Genomic DNA, 17,171 nt, shown 5'->3' on the forward strand with positions numbered 1-17,171 from the left:
CATCTTAAAGATAAGGGAGTGGCAGGACAATAGGATCATTGTAGGGAGAAAATTAGCAGTAAGACATATGGATAAAGATCTCTGTGACATGAATAAGTTCAAAGGAAAATGCTGTGCCTTGATATGCATATGCAAACATCTCCATAAACCTTTTAGCAGCATTGCTCCAGCAAGTCCCACCTTTTGCCCTAAAGCGGTTTTCTCCTATCTCAGTAAACAGAGCATACAATCGGGTTTTGCATCGAGATGTTCCATTGCCCAGGGACGGGCAGGAGACAGATGCTTTTCTTTATCTTAACTGCCAACATCTGCCAAGAGGCCTTTTTTCCTCTTGTACTAGTCCTCCTCAGCACAGACCCTTCACGGGTGTCAGGCTGGGAGATGATCGGGTCCTTCCCTTCCCACGAGGCCACATTTCAGACTATCACATGGGGAGAAACCTTGGACAATACCTAGCTTTCCTAGGCAGAGGTCCCTTTGACCTTTGGCCATGTACGTGTCCCTGGGTACTTGAGATTAAGAGAATGGTGATGACTTCTAACCAGCAAGCTGCCTTCAGGCACTTGTTTAACAAAGCACATCCTGCACAGCCCAAAATCTATTAAGCCTCGAGTCACCACAGCACGTGTCTCTTGCAAGGACAAGGTTGGGGGTAGGGTCACAGATTAACAGCATCTCAAATACAGAACAAAATGGAGTCTCTTCTATCTACTTCTTTCTATACAGACACATAACAGTCTGATCTTTCTTTCTTTTCCCCACATCTGTGCCCTTCAGGAAGTCCTTGCCAGGGTGGAGTAGAGGACAGTAGGGGGCGAGGCAGACGATACTCTTCCAGAGCCTCTGCAGCATGTCCTGGCGTGGGGGCTGCTTGGTGGTGGGCGGAGGACTCCCCACAGCCCTGGGGGGTGCACAGAGCCTTGAGGCACTGCTGCCCCATGCTGGCTCTCTGGATACGGCCCCTCCAGAGTGGACGGCTGGGATGGAGTGCACACACCCACTCTCCCTCCCAGCTCCCAGCACAGTGGAGGTGGCTGGACTTTCACAAAAACCCAACGATGTTGAGAGGAAACAGAGGCAAAAGCACCACCAGTTAGGTGCCCAAGAACTGACTTCAGAGCCCCGGTCACAACTCAACACACTCTGAGCACCACATCCGAGTCTGGCCTTTGGGCTGGGCCAGGCCAAGCAGAAATCCTCTCTCTCAGATGAGACCAGGCACAGACCCCAGAGGGCTTGGGAGCAGCACACACACTCATCACCACAGAGTCACCATTAATTAGCAAAACTATTAATTAGCAAAGAACAGGCATCAGAAGTCGATTCCAGTTGAGGCTGCATCAACAGGAATATAGGGTCTGGAACGTGGGAACACAGCAGCACATCCTCGTTCTGCTACTGAACACCTGGGGAATTGTATCTGGTGAGGGACACATTCTGTGTGGGGCCCTCAGTCATCCTGGGGAGATTCTGGAGTCGGGCACAGGCTAGCAGGGGCTCGGCAATTCAGACCACTTGGGAACACCATGGGAACTGTGGCCTTTAGATGGCGAGGTGCCTCCCAGAAAATGACAGCCCTCTGGAGCCACTGAGGAGCAGAAGGTCCAGATGACCGCTGAGGACGGACCCAGGACTGGCAGGGGATCCAGCAAACTGCCCAGAACCGAGCTGCTTCTGGTCAGGGACATGGGTGTCTACTTAGGTTCTCATCATCGGATTCTTAGTGCTCTGTGCTGTCTGTTCGCTTCTCCCAATCTGGAAGCTTTTAGGGTAAATACGTATTTACACTGAGAGGATGAGGATTTCACCACGACATGCACCAGGCTGGGTTTTCATTCAGTCACTGTGCTGGGAACACAGTGTGCTCTTCCAGTCGGGGGACCCCAGCCATCCAGGCTTGATTCCCTTCTTGGATAATTTCCTCCCCTCCGTGAGCCGGGGTTTGGAGTTCTTAGACCCACCTTCTGTTCCTTGTTGATTCATTTTTTTCCTTTTGTCCATCTCTTTGAGCTTTTGTTCTGTCCTCTGGGGATATCTTCTCATCTTTATTTTCCAAGTGTTTTACTAAATGTTTATTCTAGTGATTATTCAAAAGTCCTTTCTTGGTTTTTGGTCATTCCTTATTTATTTATTTATTATTTTTTGAGATGAGGTCTCACTCATATCACCCAGACTGGAATGCAATGGCACGATCTCAGCTCACTGCAGCCTCTGCTTCCCGGGTTCATGCAATTCTCCCACCTCAGCCTCCCAAGTAGCTCAGATTTCAGGCACCCATCACCACGCCTGGCTATTTTTTGCATTTTTAGTAGAGACAGTGTTTCCCCATGTTGTCCAAGCTGGTCTTGAACTCTTGACCTCAGGTGATCCTCCTGCCTCGGCCTCCCAAAGTGCTGGGATTACAGGCATGAGCCACCACCTGGCCTGGTCATTCCTTTTTAAAAATACCACCCCGTTCTCACTCTGTGAGGCCCCATCTTCTCAGGCTTCTCCAGGGACATCACATATGGTTGGTTGTTTATTTCATTTTTAAACAACTGTATTGGGGTATAACTGCTGCACAGTAAGCTGCACTCAAGTCAGTGTGATACGTTTGACCAATGCCTCCGCCCATCGCCTGTCACCGCGCTGTCATCCCCAGAGCTCCCCCCGCCCTGTGGCCCCTCGCTGGTTGGCTGCATCCCCCACTTTGCATTTTCTGGGGCTCCACATGGATGGGGCCTGCGATGTGTGCACACTGCAGTGTCCTCCCCCGCGGGGTAACTTCGGAGCCCATCCAAACAGCCGCTCTCTGCTTCCTTCGTTTCGTTGCTGGCTGGGTTCCGCTGACATGTGTTTTCAAGTCCCTCTGCTCCCTGTGATCTCTGTCTCCTCTGATTTCCTCATTTTCCTTTGTTCTGACTCCCTTCCCTTCCCTTCTTCCCTTCCTCCCTCCCTCCCTTCTTCCTTGACCTTCCTTCCTTGCTGAAGATGCTCAGGCAGCTTCTTCCACCCCCAGCCACCCAGGCTCCAATGGTCCAGGAGAGAGCTGCGGTCAGCCTGGGCAACCAGGAGGTAGCATCGATCATGGGGCGAGGGGACAGCTGGCCGGGCTTCCAGTCTCTCCGCGCCTTTTCTGTGGACCAGTTTAGCTTCTTCACAGAGGTGGTTCTTGTTCCTGGTAGGGGTGGAGTCTGGCTGCAGGCAGTCTGAGGGAGAAGCAGGTCTGGGTAGAAGCAGCCTCGGTACTGACTGTGGGCAGGCGTTTCACTGAAACTCCTATACTCAGTTGGGATCCAATGGCACCTGCTTTTGTGTCTGGTGTCCCTGGTGTCCCCACCATCTGCAGGCCCTGTGGAATCTTCCTAAGAATCATCTCCAGTCTTCTGTGTGGGAGACTGTATCATCCGGGGTCAGTGTAGAGAAAAGAAACTTCCTCAAGCAGAATGGGAGTAAGACCTGAGATGCTTGGGAGGCCAGAGAAAGGAATATGGGGGCTCTGAGGGACGCTGTGGCCTCCAGGTCACCCCAAGGCAGCTGCAGTGCCTTGCCTGGCCCCAGCAGGCCCTGCTCTGAGGGCGGGTGGCAGAGTGCAGTGTCTAGCACCCAGGACACCAGTGCAACGCCAGGCTGCCTCCCCAGAGCAGCCGTCTAGATGATGGCATGCAGGGCCTGACCCCGCTGGAGCCCGCACAGAGAAGCCATGCATGGGGCCCTCACCCAGCCCTGGGGAAGGTCAGCCCCCGCCTCCCCACCCACATCCTGGCCCCAACAGCAAGGGGGTCTGGGGAAGGTCAGGCTTCCTAACCTTGCCACCTGGAGAGACAGGAGAGGGCAGAGATGGGCGCCGGTGGTCAGGAGACCTTCTCAGGGGTGGAGGCGCCACAGTCCTGCTCTCAGAGCCCCTCCCACACCCTCTGGCTGTCAGATGGGCTTGTTCCTGACCGGGTCCACCGGTGCCAGCCTGCGTCATCACCCACGCCCCTCCGCCCCCCGCGGCTCACAGGAGGGCATGCATCTTTCTGACATCCCTGGACCTCCCGAGGTTTCCACCAGCAGAGGGAGGGGGCGCCGCTCTCCTCACCTCCTGTCTCCTGGAGGCCGGCCTGGCTGGGGTCTCAAGGCTAGTCCTGCTACTGTACTGTGACTGCTGTCCAGGTGCGCAAACCCTCAGGCCCACTTGGCCCGGCACTGAGCCACCCTCCCACCTGCCATCCCCCAGGAGGTGCCGCCTCCGGCACCGGAGTTTGCACGCAGGGGTTTCCCCAAGTGTTCTTGGGAACACCACCCGAAAAAAGGCAGACGAGGCAGCGACTTCACTGTGACCCGGGATGCTCTGGAGCTGAGATGACCCTCGGAGCTGACCACCCTGGGATAGTCTCTGGATACAGTTGCCTCCGCTGAGCCACATTGCCAAAGGTGATGTGCGGAGGAGTCTTCGGTCGTGAGCAGGCCGGCGAGCCATGCGTGCCTCAGTTCTGAGGGGCCTCTGTGCAGCACATCACAGAGGCCGCCACACCCTCCCCCAACCCTGCCAGGCCCAGGTGCCTGCCCCCGACCAGCTGCAGCTGCCTGGACTGTGCGTTCAGGCCACACGCGGTCAGCCCTCCCCGAAGGCCCTCTTTGAACCCCGAGGCCCAGGGCAGCTCTGGCTTATTGGCTCAGACTCCAGTGACCAGCAGAGAGGGACAGTGGGGGCTGCTGGCCAAGGATCTACAGGTTCTCCTGAAGGGCAACCGGCTTGCTGTCTCTGGAACTCCCGAGCCAGCCCAGATGCACTCAGGTAGGGGAGAGCGGCCCTGCAGCAGGCACGCCCCACAGTCTCCCCACTGCACTCACCTGTCTTTCTGCCTTCCTTTTGCTCCACGCATTGCCCATTATCTGTATTCTCCTTAAGAAATGAAAACCAGAAACGGGCCCAACAAGCAAACAGCCCTCCATCTCATCAAGCTAGGTGGCTGGGGAGCCTGACTCATCATTGGCCAGGCCATGCCCCAAGGGCCCCAGCACCCTCAGTCTCCCGTCTGACCACTCACTCCTTTGTCGCTGGCCAGATCCTGGGGATTCTGCGGAATTCCCACTCCACTTAGGAGCTGTTCCAGGAGGGGCAGCGCAGCAGACAGGCCATGCACCCTGCCCCGCTTACCCTGGGGAAGCTCCCTGTGTAAGCCCTCACCTTCTTCATCTGCAGAAGAGTGCGTGGTCGGTGCGATGGGTCATGGCGAGCATTTCCAGGGCTCAGCACAGCCTGGCACAGAGCTGCACACACTGGGTGGCGGTGACCAACTGTTCCATTCTTTCATGGACAGGAACTCCAGGTCAGCTTTAGTTTAATGAAGGTTCCCACAGTGAAAGGTCTGAACACCGCTGTCCTCACCGGTGAAAGCGGAGCTGCTTTCAAGCCACTCCCATCACATACCACTTCTGGCCTTCAATCTGTAGGTACTGGGCAGACGAAGCCATCCGCCATCCCTACATCTATCGGGCTGCCCACTTATCGGACCAACTCGACCCTCAAGGCTCAGCCCGGCACCACCTCCTCCAGGAAGCCCTCTCCAGGCTCAGACACTCTGGTGCCTCCCACAGTCCTCCCACTCACGGCTGGCTGAGCTGAGTGGCCCAATCCCCTGTCCCTGCCCCCGTGTCTTGGTTCCTCAGAGGAAGCGCTAGAGAGGGGCTCGGAGCCAACCCCAGAGTCCCCTGCCTCCCCCTACAGTGGATGTGGGTTTCAGGATCCATTTACTCCTGCTCTGAGGATCTGGCATGGCTGAGTTGTGGGGTTAGCACAGATGCTTCCCTAACAACTGGGCAGTGGGTTCCAGAGAGAAGCCCAGGCGGGAGGCAGTCCCGAGGGACTCTCGCTGGTGGCAGAGATTTGACATGTGCTGGGGATGCCTGGAGCGAGGGAGCAGGGTGGGTGTTCTAGCCAGTCTCTGGCGAGCCTGGGTGAAGGGAATAAGGAGTTGAAGGAGACCCAGACTCACTGCCCTGCCCCACTCTTTCCCCAGGCGCACCAGCCCTTGCCCTGTCTGCAACTCTCCTCCCTCTCTTCTCCTCCTCTCTCTTCCCTTCACCTCCCCTCTTCTCTCCTCTCCCCTTCCTTTTCCTTCCCATTGTCCCAACCCCCACAATCCTGCCCAGAACATCAGTGGAACACCCCCCCCCCACAGAGCACCCACAATCCTGCCCAGATCATTGGCGGAGCACCCCTCCCTGCAGGGCACCCACAATCCTGCCCAGATAATCGGCGGAGCACCCCTCCCTGCAGGGCACCCACAATCCTGCCCAGATCATCGGCGGAGCACCCCTCCCTGCAGGGCACAGCTATGGGCCCCTTTCAGTCTCCCCAGCTACACGGGAAGATTTTGGAGGTCGGGGCCTTCTGTCCTCTGCAACTCTCATCCCAGCCGTGGCCCTGAGAACATGGGAGCCCACATTGCCTGTCTGAATCCGCCTGAGCAAGGCCATCTTGCACAGGCAGCCGGTTGTCTCTGCGGTTCTGTGGCCACAGGGACCTCCACTTGCCCCAGACAGCAGGGGTCACCCCAGAGCCTTGCCACAGGGGATGGGGAGAGCCAGCCCCTGTCCAGGTTTCAGCAGTGATGTGGGTGGGACTGGGGACAGTGGTCAGCCTGAGTCAGCCCCAGCCATCCTTGCCTTCTGCTTCCATGTCCTGTTTGGGCCTGGAGGTCAGCCTGGCTTGTGGTCCCCAAGCCTTTGGGAGACATTCCGCTGAGCCTGAGCGCCTGACCCCTCTGCCCCAACCCTCTTGCCTGCTGCTCACCTGGAGGGAGGGGAGAAGCCTCCCACCCTACATTCTCAGCTATGCTGGGGAGAGGTGTCTCTCAGCCCCTGGCTCTGCTCCTCTGGGGTGGGCGCCAGGACGATCGCAGGGTCTGACTTAGGAAGGAGCCATAGCCTGGACTCGCCACAGGGGCCCACCTCAGAGCTGGGGCCCTAGCACCAGGCCCTAAGGACTGGGGCTTCTAGGCCAGACTCAGGCCTGGAGATGGGGCTCAGTCACCTGGTATCATGGCTGGGCACAGCTTCCCTGCTGGGAGCACAGCCCAGGTCGCAGAGCGGGCGGGTGACTCCCACCTCCCGGCTCTGAGGGGGCGTCCGGCCTCCTGGGGTGGCTCCCAGGCGGGGGATGACTGCTTGCCTGGACCCTCCCTTCAGGTGACCTGTGAGTCAGCCTCCAATGCTGCTCCAGTCTCAGCCCTGTGGGAACTGCTGGGGCTGTAAGCCTTGGTCCCGTCTTTGTCACTGTCCGTCCAAACGTTACACTAATATTGCCCCAAATGGTCACTAATTCACAGTCAAAATGTTGCGGCAGCTCTTAAGACTTCAAATCAGCAGTCCAAGGGTGTGGAGGGTCCCAGTAATGGCCTGCTGCCCACAGGGACATCGGAATGACGCTGCACTGTCTTTGGGATCTGGATGTGAGGGGACAGGACACATGGCCAGCATGCCATGTGACAGCGATGCCTTCAACAGAACTGTCACCTGTATGGATGCCCACCTGCCAAAGCCTGCTGGGAAGCACCTGCCAACAGCCAGTGTCGGCTTTATTACCTGCTGAAGCAAAAGGTTGCCTGCACATCTTGGGAAAACGCTGTGCAGTGAGGCCTCTAGGTAGAGAAGGGCAGGAGGACTTGTTACAGGAGTGGGCTTGTGTTGGGTGACAGGGCAGGGTCCGAAGCAGCAGACGTTGGCCCTGGATTGGGTGTGTCAGGGATAGGCAGTGGTGACAGGTATGCATCATCTTTGATGGGCAGGCGGCAGAAAGCCAGGCTGGAGCTGTCTCTGGACAAGAAAAAACGGTCCCTCACCTGGGCCAGGGTTGTTTTTGCAGGTACCTGATGGTGTCTTTCGTTTTATTTACTCACAGACACAGGCTCCTGACGCCGTCATCCTGTGACGTCTGTAGCTAGAAAGAGACACAATAGCACGCTGGTGTGCCAGGCTGTGGGCTGGGTATCCTGGGTGTCCAAGCAAGTGAAGGCTCTTTTCTTCTGGTTGTGCCCCGTTCTGCCAGGGCAGCTACAAGTAGACAGAGAACACACATCAGTGATGTCAGAGCTGCCGTTTGTCAAAATTCTGCTTTTTTCCAAGGTCGCCTGCAGGTTGTCCATAACTGGACTGGAGTCTTGCACCTGGCTCCATTGCTGCAGGACGCACTGGGGAATCTTTTCGCCAGACACCCGTGGGGCGGGTGCTCACCAGAAACAAAACTGCCGCTCATGCCTGCCGGGCCACGAGGCCAGTGGCCTACGTTGGCGGCCAGCAGCCTTTTCCGTAAAGGGCCGGTTGGTGAACGTCCTCAGCCTCTTCGGTGAGGTGCCCACACTGTCAGCAGAGGGTGGAGGCAGCCGCAGACAGTGGAGGATGATGTGGACACAGGCCAGGCTGAGCGCCCATGACCCCTTTTACAGAAATAGACAGTGACCCATCTGGCCGTGGTTTGAGATCTGTGCGTCCCAGGAAGAAGACCCCAGGAAGGGCTGCCTTGGACACTCTTCCCGGCTGCCATGCATGGGCTGTAGTGTTTATGGAAGTGCGGCAAGAATCTCTGGCCAAAGACAGGGCTCCCCCTTGGCTAGACGAAAAGGCAGCTGGAGCCCTGTGCGTGTCCCTGACAGCTCGGGCCCGGGAGTGGAGGAGGGAGAATGGCTGGACTTCCAGGGCAGAAGCAGCACCCCCAAAGAGGTGGCCCATGAGGAGCACAGGGGCCTTTGGGGTGCGTCGTTCCTCTTGGAGCCAGCGGCCCCTGGTCCCAAGCAAGCGTCCTGTGAGCAGAGGCTCTGGCTCCTGCTGTAGGTGCACGTGACGTCCCGCCTGCTCCTATCCTGAGCAGAGCAACTCCCCGTGGTGGTGCAGGGCCTCCTGTCACACCCTCTCCATGAGCTGGGTTTCGTTGATGGAGATGGAAGCTTCGCAGTAGCAGAATTTGTTCTTACAGGACCAAGTCCAGCTTTTCTAAGGGTCGGGGTGAAAATATGAGGGCAATTGAAGTGCCAAGAGTGACCTGTGGACAGAATCTACCATTTGAGGTGTTGAAAGGAACAGCTGCCAAACGTCAGGCAGCAGGCTCCAGGTACAGTCCTGGGCAAGGCTAGGGATGCAGCAGGGGCAGGAAGCTCTGGGCTGGGAACAAACAGGACACATGCTCTGGCATCTCGGGGGGAAGTGGGCCTGGAATGGAGCAATAGGGGGGTTGGGATGAACTGCAAGGCAGAGAGGGGCTCTGAATTACAGCTGGTGAAAGCCCCGTGTCTGCCCCACTCAGCGGCAAGCATCCCTGTAGGATCATCTGGGGTCCTCGCAAAGGAGGCCTGTGCCCCTACAGGTGGTGTGACTTTTGTCCCTGCTAGTGACAAGCTCTGACAGCGCTTGAGGACTGGAGGGAAGCAGACATTGGCGACTGAGTCCAAGTCACACAGCAGCCCCACTGACGCAGCTTTGAGCACGGTGACTGCCTGCGCCCCAGCACACACTGGAGTCTCCAGGCCAGTGCCCACTCTGCCCTGAAGGAAGCAGAACTGTCAGCTCCAGCTGTCACGGTTGTGACCAGGCAGTGGCTGGGGGCAGAGGTGGGCCAGAGAGGGGGTGAGGGTGACAGTTTAACCTCTGAGGTTCTTTCTACACCCAAGACCAGACACAGGAAGTGGGAGGTGAAGGCCACATAGCAGGGAGGGTTGTCAGGGGTCCTGGAAAGTCTTTGTCACTGTTTTGTCTGGAGCAGGACAGGCTGAAGAGGGGTGGGTTTGACCTGTGAACTCTGCTCAGGACCCCTGGGCACTGTTGTGTTAAGGTTAGGGTGGCCTCCCAGCAGCATGCCCCAGGGAGACTAACTGGAGAACGGGCTCTCACGCCCTTGGGGTCACAACTGAGTTCAGGGTCCCTGCTGGATGTCTAGTGACCCTGTCCCATCTCCAGTCACCCCCTAAAGCATGCTCTGGGACACCCCGGTCCTGAGAGATGATAGGGTGAGTGGCCTGGGAGAGGAGAGGTGCTTTGGGGAAACAAGTTTGGGCAGCTGGCTTGCCTGGGGTAGACAGTGAATGGGACTGACTTCCAGATGCGCTCAGAAGCTGCTACTGTGGCACCAGGTTTAAGAAGAGACAAGTGTTGCTGTGGGTCAGCAACAAGGGGACAGGATGCAGCTCACATCCATCTCCCCGTCCTGGCCTTAGGGCAGAGCTGTCATTAGGAAAGGTCTGGGGTGGGTTCTGGGATTAGCCGGTGATTGCCGGAGGGAAAGGGGAGGTCTGGAATGTCCCTGGGCATGTGCAGCTGTGTCTTCGTGCCTCTGCATGGGTCACAGGTGCAGATCCAGGGGCAGTGAGTATGAACATGAGGTGGAAATTCGGGCCGTGATGTCAGCAAGCTGCTGCCCACTCCAGCCTTCCCTTTGGGTCCCCAGGATCTCAGGCAGTTTTATTCTCACAAGGAGGGAGTTCCAGCACGCCGCTGCTGTTCTCACCTGCCATCCTGTGAGCTCAGGAGTCCTCGCTGTCAGTCACCGCTCTTTAACCCTTCCGGGCACAGCATCACCTCCCCTCCCCGCCCGCTTTTCCTCCAGCGCTAGATTCGGGACTGAAGGAGGGAGGCAGGCAGCACCAAGGCCAGGTCTCCCACAGGCAACCCCCCGCACCTGCGATGGATGGACAAGGGAAGTGTTTTGTGGAGAATATTTCCCAAACTTTCCTAAAAATCAAGTTTTAATGAGTTGAACATAATTGGCCTTATAACTACTGTATATCCATCTCTGGGTCCATAGAAGAAAACAGTGCTTCTGCATCTCCGCCGATGTGAGTCAGCCCCTATAAAACCCTCACTAAACTTTCCCGGTGCAGGGTTTTAATAGGTGGCCACACCCAAGTAATGTCCTTCCCTTGTCAGAACAGAAGGAAAGGAAACTGTGCCCCCTGGGAATTCACTTCCAAATGAGCTTCATGTAGAAATCACTACCCCAAGAACTAGAATTCCCTCCAGCTTCAATAGGACCAACAGTGTCATCACCTCACCACCACAGTGGAACCAAAGGCGAGGGCAGGACAGGCTGAAGAGGGGCGAGTTTGACCCCTGAACTCTGCTCAGGGCCCCCGGGCCCCTGTTATGTTAAGGTTAAGATGGCCTCCCAGCAGAACGCCCCAGGAAGATTAACTGGAGGAGAACGAGGCCCCCAGCTGCTTCTCCTCCATATGAGGCGGATACATATTAGCTCCAATAGGAGGTCCAATATTAGCTCACAAAAGAGGGAAAATGGGTTTCTGACTCACTGAAACATATGATTTGGGAAAAAGATCAAATGACAGGGCAGGGGATGAAAGACCTCCGGTTCCTGGATGAAGAAACTTATTAAATAACAATGACACAAATATTCTTCTTGCAGTATTCAGAAATCAAATAATGTGGAAATGGTTTACTAAGATTCACATTTACATAACGTACATTTATAAAACACTACCCTAAAAATTACATTAGGTCTCCATTTGAGATATTGTGTAACCACTTAATAACAAAAAAAAAAGAGAAAAACATGGAAATGATTTTAGAAGACAAAGTTGTTGCTGTGTCTCTGGATAACTTTATTACACTAATTAGCAACAACAAAATAATGTGATTACACTTCCTGCTAATGACCATTAAAGCCCTTAATCACTCACTGGGAGTCATGTTTTAGGAAACTGCAGGACATTATCTAAGAATTATCAGCTGTTGGAATCCCACTGAAGTCACTGAACGACCAATAGCCGCAAAACTCACAGAGAAAAAAATCAACATTGCTTTAGCAGAGAGCAAAGCGTCTTGCTGTGGTTCTGGACCTTTGTAAGTGGGCTCACTGTCAAGTGGGGTCACTCGAAGGCGAGACACTGAGTGGACAGCACTTGGTGTACACACACATCTTTGCTCCTCAGTGGAGGGGATTCTGGGCCAGGGCACCCTCAGTGGGGAAGACTCCCAGCAGTGTCTTCCTTCCTTTCTGGAATCTGGAAAAGGACAGAGTCCTCCTCCTATGAGCTGCACCCCAGAACCCTCAGGACCCTCTAATATGTGTCAAGGAGATGTAGAGAGAAGATGGAGCTGGGTCAGCCACATCCTTTCCTGTGGGAGAGCTGAATCAGGGCAGCAGTAGGTGGTGACAGGAACACAGGATTCAAAGCCTGAGTTCCAGTGCCCGGCCTCTGGGGTAGGCTCTGGACCTGGGATATGTAGTTCCCACTGTGCCCCGGAACCTGGACCTCAAATGCCACAGCCAGGTGCTCCTGTTTCTCAGGTTCCCATCACTGTGAGGGACCTGCAGCAGATGCACCCGATGCAGCATCAGAGACACGCGGACGGTCTGGGACTCCTAAACTCCTTCCGTAATTTTTATCTCACACTTCGTGTGGTAAAAAATTTAACCTTATCCAAAAAGATGTGTAGCCCTTCCCTCGGCTTCTGGAAGGTCATATCTAACCCTTGGAATGTCATGACTGACAGGACTGTCTTTCTTTACCTTGGATAATGCCAGATAATCCAGCAGGATGACTTACAGTGGGGGTGGGACACACTTGATAGTGTGTCCAGAATTGATGGGTCTTTGGTCTTGCTGACTTCAAAAGAGCCACGGACTCTCATGGTGAGCGTTACACTTCTTAAAGATGGTGTCTGGTTTGTCCCTTCAGATGTTAAGATGTGTCCGCAGTTTCTTTCTTCTGGTGGGTTCGTGGTTTTGCTGATTTCTGGACTGAAGCTGCAGATCAGATCTTCAAGGTGAGTGTTACAGTCTTAAACGCGCCAGAGACCCAAAAACCAAGCAGCAGCAAGATTCAGCATAAACAGCAAAAACAAACAAACAAACAAACAAACAAAAACCATCCCACACTGCGGAACAGGATGCCAGCGAACTGGCTCGGCTGGCTTGGGCAGCCTGCTTTTATTCCCTTATCTGGCCCTACCCACATCCTGCTGATTGGTCCACTTTACAGAGAGCTGATTGGTCCGTTTTGCAGAGAGCTGGTTGGTCCATTTTACAGAGAGCTGATAGGTCCGTTTTGACAGGGTGCTGCTGATTGGTGTGTTTACAAACCTTGAGCTCGACACAGAGTGCTGATTGGTGCATATATAATCCTCCAGCTAGACATAAAAGTTCTCCAAGTTCCCACCTCACTCAGGAGCCCTGCTGCCTTTGCCCAGTGGTTGCTTAGGTGGGGCCACCGGTGGAGCTGTCTGCCAGTCCTGAGCCGTACACCCGTACCCCTTAGCCCTTAGCCCTTGGGCCATTGATGGGACCGGGCACCACGGAGCAGGGGGCAGTGGCTGTCGGGGAGGCTCGGGTGGCACGGGAGCCCACTGTGGGGGTGGGACTCAGGCATGGCGGGCTGTAGGTCCCAAGCCCTGCCCGCAGTGAGGTGGCTGAAGTCTGGGGAGAATTTGAGTGCAGTGCGGGCAGGCTGGTAGTGTTGGGGGACCTGGCACACACTCCGCAGCTGCTGGCCCAGGTGCTAAGCTCCTTAATTCCCTGGGACCGGCGGAGCTCTCCAGCAGCTCCGAGTGCGGGCCCAGGGGGCCTGCGCCCACCTGGAACTCGTGCAGGCTTGCGAGCACCATGCTCAGCCCTGGTTCCTGGGCGCAGCCCCGGTTTCTGCTGGCCCCTCTCCCTCCACACCTCCCAGCAAGTAGAGGGAGCCAGCTCTGGCCTCAGCCAGCCCAGAGAGGGGCTCCCACAGTGCCATGGCGGGCTGAAGGGCTCCTCAAGTGCCACCAGAGTGGACGCTGAGGCCGAGGAGGCGCCGAGAGCGAGGGCTGCTAGCATGTTGTCACCTTTCAATGGTAGTTAGGTGGGGGCTTTTGGTCACACAGCTCAACGTCCTGAGGGCTGGAGACTAAGGTCAACTATGTGAGCATCGGTCAGTCAACCAACCAACCAATCAATCATGCCTACATAGTGGAGCCCCAGTAAAAGCTCTGCACAGAGATCATCAAGTGAGCATCCCCAGCTGGCCGTGCTGCAGGTGTCACCACATATGCATGCCAGTAGAGAAAAACTGTCCTGACCGCATGGGGAGAGGAAAACAGAAGCCTCTTGTTCTTCTGGATTCTGCCCTGTGGGCAGCTTCCTTGGCTGACTTTAAACTGTGTCCTCCTTCTGTGATAAACTGTAACCACAAGTATAACAGCTTTCAGTGAGGTTTGTGAGTCTTTCTATCAAATTACAGAACCTGAGGGTGATGTGGGGTTCTTGGAGTTTGTAACTGGTGTCAGAAGTGGGAGTGCTCTTGAGGACTGTTTTCTTTGTCTTCATATTTGGCTAAAGCTCTTGGAATTTTGGAATTGGAAGTGAAATTCGCTAGAATGACCCCGACTCACTGAAACGTGTGGTTTGGGAAAAGGATCAATGAGAGGGCAGGGGATGAAGGACCTCTGGTTTCTGGATGGCTATGGGTCATGTGTGGTGTGGAACTGCAGCCGTGCTGTGGTCAGTTACAGGAGGTAAAAGTTTCCAACAGAATTTGGAAATGATGGATCCAAATCCCCAGAACTGCTGGCCAGATGCATGAGGAAATACAAAGTAACAAAAATCAAGCTAGATATGCAATCTCTTGGTTATTGTGTTCCCTAAAAGCTAAAACAAAAGAAAGAGTGAAAGTAAAAGAGAGATCCTTCATTTCCTGCCCTCTCGTTGCTCCTTTTTCCAAACCACATTTTTCTGTCAGTCGGGGTCATTCTAGTGAACTCCACTTTCAGCTCCAAGGGTTTTATCAAACTGTAAAGGCAGAGAAAACAGTCTGCAAGACCACTTTCACTTCTGACAATTACAGTGATAGGCTATTACCACTGAGGCACTTATAACAGTAGGCTACTGACTACTAACAGCCCACTGTTGACCAGAAGCCTTACTGACAACATCAACAGTTAACACTTATTTTGTATGTTATAGGTATTATAAACTGTATTCTTCCAATAAAGTACACTAGAAAAAAGAAACTATTAATAAGAAAATCATAAAGAAGGGAAAATACATTTACAGTACTGTACTGTATTTATCAACATCATTAAGTTTTCTGTCATCTGTTTACAAGATGAATCGTCTGTCTGAAATGGTGCAACTGCACCTGCAGACCTCAGTACATACCCAGAAATTCAACTTTTTTCTTGTAATGTCATTACTTTTCTCTGCTTCTTGGGAGCACTTCCAGCATCACTAGTGGCACTTCATATGGGTCCACTGTAAGTTATTGTTTCTGTAAAAGCTGAAATGAAAGCAAGAGAGAGGTTCTAAGGCTGAGCCAAAGGGTAATGAGGCTGAGATGGTTGCCTCGGGGCCACAACCAATGGGAAAGTTAGAGGGGAAGGTATGGAAGATGTTGGGGTGAATCCTGACATTGCACCAATCCTGGGTTCTGGGAGGTCCAAGATACAGTCACTGGCTGCAGGGTCAAAGGAAAAAGTTATGTTGAAACAGCAGATTGTGAGGAAATTTAGACTGCTTTGCAAAAGAATGAGGAAAGTCAGCTGGGAGAGTGAAGCAGCCCATCCTAGCAGGTGAACATCCTTCAACAGTTATTAAGAAATGGAAAGAACATGACTAAGTGTGGTAGCTCGCACCTGTAATCCCAGCACTTTGGAAGGCTGAGGTGGGAGGACCGCTTGAGGCCAGGAGTTTGAGACCAGCCTGGTTACATAGCAAGACCTCATCTCTAATTAAAAATAATAATAATAAGGCTGGGCACAGGGGCTCACGCCTGTAATCCCAGGTCAGGAGTTTGTGACCAGCCTGACCAACGTGGTGAAACTCTGTCTCTACTACAAATACAAAGATTATCCGGGTGTGGTGGTGGGAGCCTGTAATCCCAGCTACTCGGGAGGCTGAGGCACAAGAATCACTTGAATCCAGGACGCAGAGGTTGCAGTGACCTGAGATCGCACCACTGCACTCCAGCCTGGGTGACAAGAGCAAAATTAAAAAAAAAAAAAAAAGAAGAAGAAAGAGAAAAGAAAGAAAGATGGGCAGAGCAAAGCAGACATTAATGGGGTTAAAACAAAGCTCTTACGACAGCACTATCAAATCTACAATGACATGTATTTACTATTACAGTATCATATAGAGCATCCTACCTAAAAATCCTCTGTGCTCCACCTATTCATCCCTCTCCCGCCTTCCCCATCCCTTGGCAACCACTGATGTCTTTACTGTTTCCATAGTTTTGCCTTTTCCAGAATGTCATATATTTGAATCACATAATACATAATAGCCTTTTCAGATTGACTTCTTTCACTTAGTAATATGCATTTAATGTTTATCTGTGTCTTTTCATGCCTTGATAGCTCATCTCTTTTTAATGCCAATAGTATTTTTAAAATTTTTTATTTCCACAGGTTATTGGGGAACAGGTGGTGTTTGGTTACATGAGTAAGTTCTTTAGTGGTGATTTGTGAGATTTCGGTGCAGCCATCACCTGGGCAGTATACACTGAACCCAGTTTGTAGTCTTTTATCCCGCACCCGCTTCCTACCCTTTCCCTCTGAGTCCCCAAAGTCCTTTGAGTTATTCTTATGCCTTCGCATCATCATAGCTTAACTCCAACTTACGAGTGAGAACACAGAATGTTTGGTTTTCCATTCCTGAGTTACTTCACTTAGAATAATAGTCTCCAATCTCATCCAGGTCACTGCGAATGCCATTAATTCATTCCTTTTTATGGCTAAGTAGTATTCCATTATTCCATATATTTCATATTATTTATGTATAGATATATAATCTCACAGTTTCTTTAACCACTCAATTGATGGCCATTTGGGTTGGTTCCATGTTTTTGCAATTGCGAATTGTGCTGCTACGAACATGCATGTGCAAGTATCTTTTTCGTATAGTGACTTCTTTTCTTCAATGTGATACCATCTTACTCCTGCAAGAATGGCCGTAACAAAAAATCCAAAAATAATAGATGTTGGCATGGATGTGGTGAACAGGGAACACTTCTACACTGCTGGTGGGAATGTAAACTAGGTCAACCACTATGGAAAACAGTATAGAGATTCTTTAAAGAACTAAAAGTAGAACTACCATTTGATCCAGCAATTCCACTACTGAGTATCTACCCAGGTTGGTTCTTTTTGCTTAGTCTTGCTTATTAAGGTCAATAGTATTTTCATTGTCTGAATCTATCCATTCACTTGATAAGGACATGAAATACATCTTG

The 17,171-nt window shown here is 53.1% G+C and overlaps 1 pseudogene; it reads left to right on the forward strand.

The window, feature by feature from the left end:
* Positions 1-3,066: 3,066 nt before the first annotated feature.
* The window catches only part of LOC140712652 (mediator of RNA polymerase II transcription subunit 28-like), a 30,182-nt pseudogene continuing 16,077 nt past the window's right edge, over positions 3,067-17,171 (forward strand).

Source organism: Chlorocebus sabaeus, chromosome 10 (genome assembly GCF_047675955.1).
Source record: "Chlorocebus sabaeus isolate Y175 chromosome 10, mChlSab1.0.hap1, whole genome shotgun sequence".
NCBI classification, from domain to species: Eukaryota; Metazoa; Chordata; class Mammalia; order Primates; family Cercopithecidae; genus Chlorocebus; species Chlorocebus sabaeus.